This window comes from Synchiropus splendidus, chromosome 14, assembly GCF_027744825.2.
Source record: "Synchiropus splendidus isolate RoL2022-P1 chromosome 14, RoL_Sspl_1.0, whole genome shotgun sequence".
In the NCBI taxonomy this organism is placed as follows: domain Eukaryota; kingdom Metazoa; phylum Chordata; class Actinopteri; order Syngnathiformes; family Callionymidae; genus Synchiropus; species Synchiropus splendidus.
In genome coordinates this window covers 5,165,229-5,178,444 of record NC_071347.1, presented here as the reverse complement: position 1 = coordinate 5,178,444, position 13,216 = coordinate 5,165,229, and the positions used below count along the sequence as shown (strand labels likewise).

Genomic DNA, 13,216 nt, shown 5'->3' with positions numbered 1-13,216 from the left:
AGGTGCTGACATCTAAATTAAAATAATTGATTTTGTTGTTTCGTTATTCGATAAAAATAAAGCCCTCGCGGAGCTGGCAGCGACGGAGGTTTGGACAAGACATTCATAAAAAGGAAAAATGATTTATCATCATCGCACATACGCGTCTTTTTGGGATTAAATGATCATTTTGGGCAGAAGATTAGCATCACGCCAGAAGCTACTGAAAAAAAGTGATTCGTTTATTGGGCATCTTTTGAGTGCGAATAAGATCAACCAAATTGTTGTCTCCAGTATAAAAATATTGTATCATATACTGGATTACATCCTTAAATTCTTAGATTGTACCATTTAAACTCAAGCCTTGTATTCATTTCCATGGAGGAAATGGTTCTGTCATAATTGTGTGGAAGGACCCAAATGCAATTAGTGCTGGACGACAAATGACTCAAGAAACGAGGTTAAAATACAAAAATTTCATCATTGGAACGAACAAATAAATACAGACAGACAAATAACTAGGAACCAAAACGCGCACGGGGATCAACACACAGGGAATGGGGTGAATCTGGAAAACAAGAGAGGCGGATTAGAATCAACGACCTAAAACTGGGAGAACGCAAAACACACTCAGAGTTAAGCTCACAAGGTGGTAATGAACTGAACCAACTAAAAACTAAACTAAAAAGTGAGGCTTAGATAAACAGCTCACACGCGGACTGAATTGAGTAAACACAGGAGTTGCAAGGAAGACCAAAAGGCGGCGACAGAATAGGAATTCAGCGTGGAGGAAAAATCTGGAAAGGGTCAGGGAGTGAAGCGAACACACAGGAGTCTTGGAAGCGTTTACCTTGACAAAGCGAAAAGCAACCATCTGGCAAACAGGGCTGACGTTGACAGGTTTATATCCAAGAGAAGGCTGGCGAGGAGATTAACGACAGCTGTGTTGCCAGTGAAACTGGAGACAGAGCAGGAACAGGAAACAAAGGCAACCGCGGGTAACAAAACAAAAGCACGAGAGAAAATACAAAAAGGAAACGGACAATAAAGTGCAGATGTGACAGGCTCCACCAGACATTAATGACAACGATAGGTGTGCAATCTGACCGACAGTGGATAAAAACAAGTTCTTTCTGCAACTAGAGTTTTCTTAGTTGAAGAGCGAGGGACAAAGGAGTGTAAGATCGACAGATTGATCGCTGAGGCGTCTGTGCTAATGAGGATGCGGTATCTGCATTGATTTACCGATTTAAGATTTACTCCTGCTCCTCACGAGGACATCTTGACTTGTACGTCTCTCTGGTAAGGCGCTCATGGCCAAACTGTGAGGTGGCTCCGCGGCAGACCCTGGCATGCTACTGCAGAGGATATCCATCTAAGTCAGGGACCTCGGACTCAATTAAGTAGGGGCCTGTCAGAGGTCAAGTCTTGCCCCATTTTGCCGACTAATGGTTTATTTATGTTGTGTCGTTGTTGCAAATGAGCATAACACTGTTGGTGCCAGTGTTGAATTGTTGGGTGTTGGATCAATCTGTTCTGTCCCAGCATGCATTGCAGAAATGAGGGGTTGCGCTGGCTGTTTGGCCTTTTCCTTTGCTTTGCTGTGCTTTGACCTGGCCAACATATAAAGGAGGAGTGGCTGCTTACTATCTGCACTTGGAGTTAAAGTACATGCTAACAATATTCAGGGAGAAGCAGCTGCCCCAGGGCCTGCATCATGGCAGAGATATCAAGTCCAGGCCGGAGGGCAGGCATATGATCAGGCCCTATGGGCATATGACCATCATTGCTTTCATACTGCCCCAGGTGCAGCTTGCAGCTGCAGAGCCCCCGTTGTCACGAGGTACAGTACGCACTGGTCACATACAGTAGGCTGCTCCAATCCAGCCAGAGTGGTTTCAAACAACATGACATTGGTAAAGACTGACAAAAATGACTTCCAAGGAATCATTAGTTTGTTGACTAGTTCCCGAATCAGTGTCGTGAGATCTATCGAGGTTCAGAAGCAGGAGATAGAGGAGCATCGGAGTTTAACCATAATGTTTAATTTCATACAACTTTTTAGGGGCAACACAAGAGGAGGGCGAGGATAAAATCAGAACAGACAACAAGAGAACTAGGTATAGAAAGGACTTGACTTGGCAAGGCAAGAAGAGACGATGACTTGACAAGTGGACGAGACAAGATTTGGCTTAACTTGACAGAACCACTTAACTGTGACTTCACGAGACGATGACAAGATGAATTGACTTGACTGCAACTAGATGAGACTTGACGGTTACATCACTTGACGTGGAGACTTGACTCGACTTGACTTGAGAAGGGACTGGACCAAACAGTTTCTTGATTTGATGTTGAGACTTGATGAAACTTGACTAGAAGATGGTGGCTTGATGAGGACTCGACGGAACGTGACACTCAGACAGCAGGCGAAAACACTGGAACACAGGAACAGAGGGGCAGATAAATGGGAAGCAAAGTAAGGTCAAGCAATGAAGTGATTTGAGGAGGGGACAGACAAGACAGGCGAGGTGCAGACAGGAAGACTGGACTAACCGCAGAAAAATAAAACCAGAAATAAACAACCAAACTGACAGATGAACAAGAAATGACTGGTGGTGCGTGGCAGCCAGGTCCATACACATTTGTGGTCAGCAAAAGAGCAATGATTTTGAAGTTTAACTAACAGTGATTCCAATTTTATATGCATATTTGTGTGCAAACCAAAAACAGAAAATAAATATATTAAAAAAATGAAAGGTAAAAAGATTAACCAGACAATTCATTCCACACTGAGACATAAAAAATGCACAGGAAGTGTCATTATATTTAGTAGTACAGTGCAGTCATATCACAAGGATTGCTCTTCTTTTTTGTCATTCTTCTCTGCCTTTCATCAACATCCACCCTGGTGGTCTGTGTCAGCAGGACGTGTGAACGCTGATGCTGTCAGGGAGGATTCCCACTAGAATTAATATTCTGATGTGACTCTGCTGCATCCTGATTTTTCTCTTCTCATGCGGTCTTTGGAATGCTCTCATTTGACCCACATTTAAGTGTGTCATCACCCTTTGCTACTGTAGAGTGCATATCCTTTATTTCAACGCCAAAGATGTTGGAGCGTTGAAGGCAGAATTGCATTAGAGAAACGAGTCAAAGTGGTTTTAAAAAAGTTTAATGGGCAGTTCGGGGTCAAGATTATAAACAGGGATGTAATTGTTCATTGCCCGTCCAAACTTGAGTTGAATATTTGAAAATGCCTTTTTACACATTATCTTGCAGTGTTTAAAGATGCAAACAAAATTTCTGTTAGGCTGAATCAAGGTCGACCCTTCGTATCAGACAAAGCATATTTTTCTCTCTCTCCAGGCTGAACACCAACCTAAAAAGACGATATTCCTTTCAGGTCTCTGCTCTGAGAATTTCAGTTATTTAAATGTAGGAATAGAGAAATAAAACATGTACCAGGGAGATTTTTCTTTTTCACTTTTTTACCACGCTTCTCAAGGCTAGAGCTGATTGTGCCTTTTCTTCTTTCTTTTTGTATTCTTCAAGGTTTCTTATGACTGTGACAATTGAAAACCCATCACTTCTGCCGTAATCAGTAAATATATTCTTTTAAAACATGACAAAAAGGGTTTGATGTGTTGGAAATTAAGAGCGAATGGCTTCGAATCTCATCAAAATGTCAGTCCGCGATGTAGTCCAGCTTTAAGGGGCGCTATCATTCTTCAGTGTTTTACAGTGTTGAGCTGAAACACCACCTTAACACAAAATGGAGTGTGAAAGCACCATGCTCATCCATTTCCGCAAATGTACATCTAAATATTAGGTAGATTTCTCCCTTGTGAGATCAATAAAGTCTATCTTATATGAGAAATAGGGCACCTGCACAAAAGGCTCCTGGAAACAACATCCAAAGGGACCTGCACAGATCCCTTCAACCACTGAGTTGTCCAGAAGTCACCTGAACAAAGTAGCAGAGACACTTTAACTCTCGCTCTTCGACTCAGCATCACACATGAACAGTGCGTCCAACACCTCCTGAAACCAGCTGGTTGATCGAAAGTGTTGACATTTGGTCGATGGTTCCACCCCAAAGACCAAAACCACTCTGATCCTTCTCAATCTTTGATTGAACATATGAGAAAAAGCAACAGATAAGTCTGCATAGATCTTACTGGCCTGGGTTATGATAGACCGATGATACCTGTGTAGTCTGAAGGCATGCTCTGTTCCCCTTGTCTCATAAAGTTGACCACTATCCATCTATGCAGATATAGATATTTACCTCTGCCAAAATCCATGCAATGTTTTACAAGTATGTCAGCCATGCCAAGGATCTCAGGCACATCTTATCGGAACAAAGGGCCACCGACCAAGGAACATTCAGTTCTTTGCCCATAATTCTGTCAGCAAATTCCTCAAAGATTATTTGACAGTGAAAATCGGTAGCAACCATGGGTTAGTCTCACTCGGAATACAATGCAGAACTGCAGAGCCGAACCATGTGGTTGGATGTAAAATGTACCCTCCAGCTGATGAAGTGCATCAACAGGTGGTGACCAGCTGACAGTTAAAAAAAGTTTGGCATTAATAGCCAAGAGTGTCTCGGCACTACGTCCACTGAAGGACCCCCTTATGTTCAAATGTGGTCTTTGTGATGGACGTTCCTTCCAGCCATGCCTTTCCTGCGACAGGCCAATGCCAGCTTTGTATCTAAATGCATCAAAGAAAACTCTACCATAACACTGGGATTGATCTACAAATCCACAGTGTGGATTCAAAGAAATCCATGCCCACTCTTCTCTCAGCAGGCTGACTTTGTCACTTGAATACATCAGCTTGTAAATCCTCTCAGAGTTTCATACATCCTTCCCCTCTTCGCCTTCCTCCAGTCCCGGGCCTCCCACCTGAGGACGAGGGATTCAATCTGAATAATTCTTCCATCTACCTGCCCAGCAGAGAGACAAGAAACATGAGAATGAAACAAGGAAGTCTGAGCAGAGATTGCGGCTGATGCGTGGAGCTCGCGGGGATTCATCCCTCTCTGTGCCAGCCCTGATGGATGCACCAAGCTGCCCGATGTTATTTCAGCAGAAGAAGGAGACACATTAAACATTGGCTCAGTTGTGAATCTCGCCTGCAGGGTTGCCACAGTAAATCTGTGCTCAGTTTAAACCCAGTATGGTGCAGCAATATATATATATATATATATATATATATATATATATATATATATATATATATATATATATATATATATATGCACCAGTTTGACAATATTAAAGTTTTTATATCACCTTATTTAGACTAAAGCTCTTTTAATGTCTTGAAGATATTTGTATAAGAATTTCAAATCCATTCAGAGTAGTGGAAACCCTGGCCATTGTGTAGCGAAAAACATCCCTGAACAAAAGCAAACTGACTGCTTTTGTTTGCTTTTGTTCAGGGATTCCTCCATGTTTGTTGTTGTTATCATCCTAGCTGCGACGCGTCAGTGCAGCAACCTATAGGTCCAGGCCTCCTCCTCCAGCAAATACGGATGATCTCCTGTCGTGATTGTGATGTAAGTTTATAGAAAAGTGTTATCCATCAAAGGTTACTCTTACAGAGCTTCACCATGATGATGGGTTGCGGTGACCTCTAATATGACACTGATGGCTCCTGATCAGGAGCTTAAAAATGACACAGCTTCGTTCATCATCAATCACAACATTGGAGGCAGAACTTTTGGATTTTTCTCCTGATACAACCCTCTCCATATATGTTGATGGACAGGGATGTGTGTGGGAACTGCACGGGTGGAGTCAGAGAGTGTTGGAAATGTGGTGTCAAGTCGATCAAGTTGTTGAGCAGAACTGACTGTTAGAAGGGCCTTGTGTACAGTAATGCTAGTGCCGGAGTCCTGTAGTAATAATGCTGAATGGTTATGTCATTTCAGTGGGAAACAGTCCACAGAATTCCATCTTGCTTCCAGCCAAGGCTATCCACACCAGTTCCGTGATGATGAAGTTGAATGGAATCCATATTTGATGTGAGCGTGGTTTGAAAGTATATCTGGCTGCTGTGGCCAATAAAAGGGACATTTAGAGTCTGCTCTTGAATCCAGGCCCAAATAAACATTTTGAAAATGAGTTTTCAAAATGAACGCTCCAACACAGTTTTCAGTTTCTCATCTGAGTCTGTCTGTGTTTTGGTATCTGAACTGTATGATGGAGATTCCACTGCTCATGTTGCTGACCATGTTAAGAACACACACATGTTGCAGTGGAAGCTGAGCATCATGTGCCTCATGTGTGACTGATGCAGCACACAGACTCCAGTTTTGGCCTTTTCCTGTGTGAATCTCCAGGCAGCATGTTTGACATAAATCAATCTGGAGTTGTTGCTATCTCTGTTTTTTTCTGCTTCACTTCCTTGGGCAGGCATTTGGGTTTATCATAATCCCATACATGAAATACGGACGATCTTGGGGCAAAGTGCTGCAATGTGGCAACGATGGCCGAGGGGCGAATCACTAACTCATCCGTGCTCTTCCGTGTGCTTATTTTTAGAGGGGCGTCGTGAGGTTAATCGCAACACTTGTGCTAATGCTAGAGCTCGCTGGGCTGAAGCCATCTGCATGGGGTCTTTGTACTAAAGTCCCGTTTGAAAACAAGCATCAGAGCGAGGCTGCCGAGTCGAGGTGGAAGAGGCGGAGTGAGGACATCAGCCGGATCTGCTCTGATTCTTTTAGGCGACAGATGCTTCTTGGAGGTGATAAAAGCTTTGTTATTGCTTTTCTTAAGGAAGGTGCTTGTCCCGACTGACTGAAGAAGCCCCTCAGATCAGTGAAGGAAAAAGGTGGCGATGTTGTAGGTGAACATGAAGCTCTCTCCTGCTGCGACTTCATTTCAAACGTGCTGCTTTTTTTAAACCCGCTGAACAAAGCAGGAAGAAGGGAAGAGAAAGCTCAGCTTGCAGCGCTGTTAGCGCCGGAGATTTACAGGACTCGTCAACATTATGCAAAAATCATCTTTCTGTCCTGCAGTTCAGTGTTGATGTTTGTAGCCCGTAGAAAAGCCGGAGGAGGTGTAGTCGTTCCCTTTTTACTCCTAAACCTCTCAGGGTCTCGGCAAACTCGACTCTTTGTCTGGATGTTTATTATATAAAAAGGTTCGGGGAGAAACATGCAGAGCCTGAACAATACCGGATATTGAGGTTGATGAAATATTGCTTGTGGGACAAAGGACTTCCTGTCAGGTCTGCTGCTGAATGGATAGACTTTTATTTTTACTATTACTGCTGTTGCTGGAGGCATGTGGACCTCAATGCAGAAAAAAGATGGCAGAGGCATGTAGCTTATTTATGGGCAGCTACCAAACAGGCATGCTGGCATCAACAGGAAAACCATGGACAGAGTATGTGGAACGTTGAAAACAAAACAACATGGACATGCCTGCAAGTGACTGATGAAAACAAAACATTTATTTATTTCATAGTAGTGATGGGAGGTGATGGGTTGAGGCCGGAACCCTGTTATTGCTGTCTGAGGACAACACTCAACGTGACTCTGCCGCCCAAAAATAATGACCTACCCCTTGTATATTGCATCCCCCAAATGTATATTCTGTATTAGTGTGCTTATATTGTGTATCCAAACATACCCATTGTAATTGTGCAGTTTAAATGACTTCTGTATGTTCACCACCAAAATGATATCTGCCGATATCTTTTTATCTAAATGTAAATAAAAAGATATTGGAAAGGCGTGAACATTTCACTGTAGCTATTACAAGCTACCTATGGGGGAAAAGAAACAGATGGTCTGAGTGAGTGTGAGTGGGTATTGCACAAACAGTAGATAATAAAAACTCTCTTTGGTGGCTCCGTTTGTTGACTTATAGGAGTTTGCAGCAGTAAAGTCAATGATCTGAGGCACCAACATAAGGCTGAATTCAGCGTCAACAAAAGCAACAGTCCACCTGTAGTTGTTAAAGTTGTGACCTCAGACATTCTAATCTTATGAAATTCTCACACCCACTATTCACAAGAATCCTGGGAAAACAACAATAACATAAAGACGTATTGATACTAGACATAAACATCACAGGGTGGTTCTCTTCTCAGTCGCGCCCATCCATTGTCTGCAGTGCCTAGTGCCTTACCATTGCTTTCTTACAGCTCATATTATTTTATTTCATTCGGAATATGTGGGTCAACATGTTCAAATATTATGGTGGCAGAAGTGACTATTACATTGAAGCGTTTCGTTTTCCTCTCAATCTGAAAGTCTGAATGAAGTCTGTGTCGTTGAAGCAGGGAGTCATGGTCGCCAAAGTGAATCAACTGGTGGCAGCTGGCTGAAGGTGCTTTTGCCTTGTGCTATGAGACAAGATATATTTTTCAAAGTCATTGTTTGTTAATAAACTTGATGGGTATACTAATATGCTCGTGCATTACCAAGAAAACTGCGCCTCTAACCTCTGGGTTGTACATTGATTTTCTGCTTGAATGACGACGCTGAATGAAAACGCGGCCTTCTTAACCTGGAAGCTGCGTCATTTTAATCGAAAGGACTCAAGAAGATCCGTGAAAACTTTTGATTTACGCAACGCTGATAGAGAATGTTAATTAATTTTTCACCAGAAGATGATGAAAAGATGTGTGTAAAGGCAGCAACGTGTGTTTCACTTTGATCTCGGAGTTGTAAGGTCACCGTCGCCCATTTTAGCTGACACAATTTTCACTCAAGAGAAGTCTTAATCAGCCTTCAACTGAGATTGAACATGTTGTTTCCAAGCTGGTTTTCAGGCGCGCACCCGCAGGATATTAGCCTCGTGATACTCCTGGCACTGTGAGACATGGAGAAGACGACTTATTATTAGCACCACTTATAGGAACCTCAGTGTCTCATCGCAGCTTTTTGGGGATGATGTTCGCAGAATGTTTCAAAGAAGTGAAGGTCCAGAGTCAGTGGTTCGGGAAAAGGTGGGATGAGATGACCTCTGTCCCAAGGTGGAGTGGCATTGGAGTGTTTTCACGAGTGAGGGAGGAATATAGCGTGAGAACGACCGACGGAGTTTTGTAACGTCCTTATAACTGAGGATGCTGTATAGTCATGGTGATGAAGGAGCTCAGTAAAAATACACACACACACACGTTTGTGTCTCTATAGGGACTGCTCATTGACCTAATGCATTCACCGACTCTTCACTCTTCAACCCAACTGTAATGGCCCTGTTATTTAGAAGTTTTAACCCTTCTTGTTTGGTCTTGAACCAGCAAAAATGTCCCCACAAGCAAGTGTGTTTTCAAGAATGAGTCCTCACAAGGATACCTGTACAAGTAGACACACACATTTCAGTGGTGTGAGAACTTAACACTGTAAAGTCAAGAATTATTTTGAACGCCAGCTGGCCTTTCTGCTTGGCGAGGTTCTTCATACTTCTGCGCAGGTGTTGCTGTGACACAGTAACTTCTGTTGTTAGCTCTCATGTGTGGAACACGCTGAAACACCATTCTATCTCGAGGCAATTTGCACAGAACAATGTGGCATAATATGACCGCCGCAGTGAAAGGGGAAAAAAAAACTCCAACCAGCTGAACACGGGCTGTGAAGATCCTTAAATGAATCTGAGGCTGCAGACAGGATGAATGAGCATGCTGTGAATTTATCGCGGCGATGACTGGATTGTCTGCCTCTGCAATGATCAATACAAGCAGCTGCTTTGCTTTAACTGGATCTGCAGGGTTTCCGAGCGACACATGCTTCTCGTCAGCAAGTCGCTGTCAAATCCATTAAACGCTTAACGGTAGATTAATGGAGCCCACTCAATGAAGCGCTGTCGATGAGATCTGACAATGGAACTGCGCTCGCATGTATCCTAACGGCTGTCTCTGTCATCGCAGCAGTAGATGTTTTGACATATTTTCATTGGTATAATTGCTGTCAGAAGGTAGTGATAAAGTAGCCAGTGTTTCGTGGTGTTGCTGGTGTTTTTTGGAGTTGTCAATGTGACACTATTGACTTATAGTAGGAGAGCGAGATGGGATGTACAGAAAGAATTTAAAGTAGTATTGATGAAAGTTATTAAAATATGATGGCATGATAAAGGTTGTTTTTTTTCCGAATATGTGACTCAGGTGCATGCACTGATCAAAAGGAGCAGTGGCTCCATATTTCCCTGCAAGACACAACAAGCAGTGCAACGTAAAGAATAAACACTTTAAAAATGCAAACACCAATCCAGAGGTGGGGTCTGTCGCTGGCGTGGGTCACCGACAACTGCAGTGCTTTTGGACTGTGTCAGTGTTAAAAAATGTGACAAGGAAAGGTTCAGGCCGCCCCAAGTGTTCAACATGACCCCTTTTAGTTAGAGTGGCAAATGTACCCGGAGATCAGTTGCTGCTTGTGTCAGTGCTGCTGCTCAGCGTTGTTCTCTCTGAAGATAAATAATGAGGGAGGCGGTCCACTGTGGAAACCCTTGAACCCAGAGAGCGGTGTGAATCATTATGCTTTGAAAGTGCTGTGAAACAGTGTCTGCACTCGGCCTGGCAGCAAAAGTTTAGCACGGATTTGAGTGGGACTCTATGTTTATTTCCAGTACTCTGCGTTTTCATAACGCCACCGAGTACCCCATAATATTACGCAGCTTCACAAGAGGCAATATTGCGGCTTTACAGAGCAATTACTGGCTGGGTGGTGACTTCTACATTCCATCACAGCTTCTACTTAGATGGTGTTTTATATTTGTCATAAATCATCCTTACATTTTTATTCTATTTTTGCTATGGTGGCTGTCGGGTCATGAGTCACCTCCAAGCACTGGCTTTTACCCAATAACCCAGTTCTCCATCGCATACATCAGAACTCTTTCAAGATTGACAAGTTTCCTCAGGGATTGTGTGAGGAGCTATTCCACTTTAGATTAAGGCTTAGATTAGATTAATCGCGCCAAAGCTGTGTTAACTTTTAGTGTCATTCAACATTTAGTATCTGTTCTAAAAGTAACATGAAGGAAGACGCCATCAACAGTGTGGCCATTAATGCTTTCCTCATGCAAAATGATGTGTTTACTACACAACCCAACATAGGAGGTTCTGTCAAGAACATTCCTTAGAGTCACCTCACAGGCTTTGAAATGCACAGCATGCTATAAGCACTACTTAGTCAGCATTACTGGCCACTCTTGTGTTGATAAAATCTTCCTTAAAGTTACATAGAGAGCCGATACAAAAACTGTGTGAGTAATTTGCAGTTAATCGCGAGTTAACTCACCTCTAGTGTGATAAATTGAGATTAAATATTTTTATCTATTGACAGCCCCGGTTAAGATTTGCCTCCTGCCAGTGAGGCGTGGTGACATATAAGATATAAGACCAGTTTTGGCGTTGATTTTCACAGGAATGTTCATATTTTTTTTTTCATATCCTTGTGTTGCATTCATTGCGATTGTGATGCAGAACAGGTAAATAAACCTGGGTAGCGGTTATTTTCCTGAACTGACATGCCTATCAGCAACTTGCTATTACTGTATTTTGAGCAGTTTTCCTCAGTATTAAAGAGTACAAATTAATTTCAATTGTTTAGCTTTGTTTGCACCAATTGCATGTATAGTATGTGATCGTACTTAAGAGTTTCCTCCACACAATGGCCATGTCTGGCATGTGCGAAGATTTAAGTGAAACAGACCCCAAGTTAGCTGGAGATGAAATTCAAAAGACTCAAAATTGGTTCATTTATGAGCACAATTAATACAAATAGAAGGTGAGGAAGAGAGGAACACAAATGTAACCGAAGAAAAAGAATTCACCTGGCTGTCAGCTCATGCAAGTGGAAAATGCAAAACACTTGCACACGCACGGAACAATGCAAGGAAAACCGAACACAAGATCAGACATACACTGAAACAATACAAGGGGAATCAAACCGAAGATCACATGGAGGTCACACGACTCACACAGTACAGAAAATAAAGAATCTGAGTAAGCAAAGAAGCACACAGTGGTCCAACTCACACATGGCTGAACAGACAGTTAGGGCACCACAGCCAGAACTAGCTCACGTATAAATGCAACAAAAAAGCTGAAGTCCAAGACAAGAGTTTGTAGTAGGACAGAATGCGAACAGTAGACAAGATAAGATGCCAAGTTTCCAGTATGGTAGCCAAGGCTTTGTGGTGCGCAACACTGGAAGAGCAGAGCTAATGAGCAGGTGGTCCTCATTGTAGAACCAGGTGTGTGTCATAAACAAGCTCAGGAGGACACAGAGGTGAGAACACCAGGAGTCAAAATGCACAACAAAAGTGAACCAGGACAGCGTGGTTGTTATCAGTTTACAGTGTGTGATATCACCTGAGACCTTACCTCAGTGCTTTTGTGTGGAAGTGAAAGAACTCATTTATGAGATTCTCACAACTGAAAGCTTCCATGACATCTGCTAAAATAAATAAATAAATACAGTGGTTTGATGCTCCACACAGCTTTAAATACGCAGACCTTCTATTTTCGCCACAGACTACTTGACCTCCATGTCAAACTAGAGTCCAGATCGTTCAGCTAGGATTTCAGCTGATGCAGATCCAGTACATTTTCAAAGTAAAACGCGACAGGGAGACTTAAAATCAACCTTACACTGAAGGTGGGAAGGGATGAAATAGAGAGCACACACGTCAGTCGTGGGTCGGACAGTTATGACTATGTTTCTCAGAGAGAGGACGTGCTGCTGTCTTGACACACATTAACACAACACATCCAAAGGAGGCTCTATGATAAAGAGCCTGTTCCCAGAAAGCTGTGTTACTGAATGACCAAACTGAAGGATCTTGTTGCCTGGCATAGCATACATCTTCGATGGATGGTTCTCTTGTCAAAATGTAGTACATTAAAGAGCACTTTAATCATGTTTTAAAGTATGTTTTAAGTCCATGCTGTTCAACCTGTTTAAAATACATTTCAGACGCAGTGTAATGTACTTGATCTACTTATTGAAAGAATACTGTTATTGTTTTATATTTTTATACTTTATATTAATAATTGTACTTTTGCAGCATATAATTCAATATATCTTATTATTTTACTTTACTACCTGCATACTTAAGAGTGAAATAATTCTCCTGTAAAATCATAGTTAATGAAAGCACAGAATAACACAAATGAGAACGTCAAATCACTTTACTACAACCCCCCAAAAAATTGAACATTGCTTGCTTTTCTTGTTTTCCTTACCTGCAGATGAATAATGATCTATTTT

The 13,216-nt window shown here is 42.3% G+C and overlaps 1 protein-coding gene across 1 annotated transcript in view; it reads left to right on the top strand.

The window, feature by feature from the left end:
- The window catches only part of grm8b (glutamate receptor, metabotropic 8b), a 172,361-nt gene that overhangs the window by 123,199 nt on the left and 35,946 nt on the right, over positions 1–13,216 (top strand). The window lies entirely within an intron of this gene.